This window comes from Pristiophorus japonicus, chromosome 15, assembly GCF_044704955.1.
Source record: "Pristiophorus japonicus isolate sPriJap1 chromosome 15, sPriJap1.hap1, whole genome shotgun sequence".
In the NCBI taxonomy this organism is placed as follows: Eukaryota; Metazoa; Chordata; class Chondrichthyes; family Pristiophoridae; genus Pristiophorus; species Pristiophorus japonicus.
Genome location: NC_091991.1, coordinates 53298632 through 53300759, shown reverse-complemented (window position 1 = coordinate 53300759; position 2128 = coordinate 53298632).

Sequence of the window (2128 nt, the reverse complement as noted above, 5' to 3'; positions counted from 1 at the left end):
ATGAAAGCTTGGGCTCAGAACAAGACTTCAAAACAAAGGGGCAGTATGGGCCAATAAATGTTTTTAAATCCACTCTGTCTGTGATCTCTCCCTGTTCTAGTCATCAGGAGCTAGTTAACTATTTTCAAGGCTAAAACATAATGTGACCAGAACCCAGAACAAAATATTTTTGTTCAGCACAGAAACCATTAAGAAGCACATCATGAAACAAAGGCAGGTAATATTTAACAGGGATGTTAGTGTATTTTTGGTTTGATGGTCATTGTCAGGTCGCCATCTTATTATCCATTCTCACGAAAGTGTATTGAAGATTCCTCCTATAATTGCCCGAATGGCCTGGTGGGTAAAGGCCATGCTCCGAATCCGACACAGCACAAGCTCCTTGGTTTAATTCCCGGTCTCCAGCAGGGCAGCAGTTTGGGTGCCAGAGTTGAGATGGGAAGGGGAATCAGAGTGTTCACAAATCTGGTCGCGAGCCAGTACATTTTCAGGAACATGCATGTGTGTGGATGTTCAGTGAATGCAAAATCTGTTGTCTTAGCCTCTAACATTACCGAACATCCAGTCTGTGTCAAATCTGTAAAAGTGCCACTCGTGTGAACTACAGGAAGGCTGGCGGGAGCCTTAAGAACTAGAAGAGGAAGAAATAAAAGTGCCTCAGAATAAAATTCCCTTGAAATTCCCCAGAGCTTCAGGTTAACTACAGGTAGACAGAGGATACCCCTAGAGACCTGATGATCAATCGGAAAATGGAGTGAAAGTCCTCTTGTTAGATTTACACCCATACAAATTGAGCATCAATACAGACAATTTTTGAGATTGTGCTATCGAAGTGTTTGTCTGGTTCTAGACTTTTCCAAACATTCCTACCATTCATCAGGCAAAGTTTTGAAGAGTAACAACAGGATGAAATCAGAGCAATAGTGAGAAAGGATATTGGCTCAGAATCAGCCTGGGTGGAGCTAAGGAGCACCAAGGGGCAGAAAACATTGGTGGGAGTTGTCTATAGGACTCCAAACAGTAGTGGTAGTGCATCAAACATGAAATTAGAGATGCATGTAACAAGGGTACTACAGTAATCATAGGTGACTTTAATCTACATGTAGACTAACCAAACCAAATTAGTAATAATACTGTGGCAGATGAATTCCTGGAGTGTGTACGAGATGATTTTTTAGACCAGTATGTTGAGGAGCCTACTAGGGAACAGGCTATCCTAGATTGGGCATTGTGTAATGAGAAGAGGTTAATTAACAGTCTTGTTGTGCGGGTCCTTTAGGGAAGAGTGACCATAACATGATTGAATTCTTTATTAAGATGGAAAGTAAAGTAGTCCAACCCGAAACTAGGGTCCTAAATCTAAACAAAGGAAACTACGAAGGGATGAGGAATGAATCAGCTGTGATAGATTGGGAAGATTCATTAAAAGGCTCGACGGTGGATAGGCAATGGGTAATATGTAAGGAACGAATGCATGAATTGCAACAGTTGTACATTCCTTTCTGGCGTTAAAACACAAAAGGAATACTGGCCCAACCATGGCTAACAAAAGAAATTAAGGATAGTATTAGATTCAAAGAGGAGTTATATAAAGTTGCCAGAAAAAGTAGCAAGACAGAGGATTGGGAACAGTTTAGAATTCAACAAAAAAGGACCAAGAGATTGATTAAAAGGGGAAAAATAGAGTATGAGATTAAACTTGCAAGCAACATAAAAACCGACTGCAAAAGTTTTTACAAGTACGTAAAAAGAAAAAGATTAGTGAAGACAAATGTAGGTCCTTTACAGACAGAAATGGGAGAATTTATAATGGGGAACAAGGAAATGGCAGAACAATTAAATAAATACTTCGGTTCTGTCTTTACGGAAGAGGACAGAAATAACGTCCCAGAAATGCTAGGGAACCAAGGGTCTAGTGAGCAAGAGGAAGTAAAGGAAATGATTATTAGTAAGAAAATAGTGCTGGAGAAACTATTGGGACTGAAGGCCGATAAATCCCCAGGGCCTGTTGATCTGCATCCCAGAGTACTAAAAGAGGTAGCCATGGAAATAGTAGATGCATTGGTTGTCATCTTCCAAAATTCTATAGATTATGAAACAGTTCCTGCAGATATCCACTTTGGTAGGA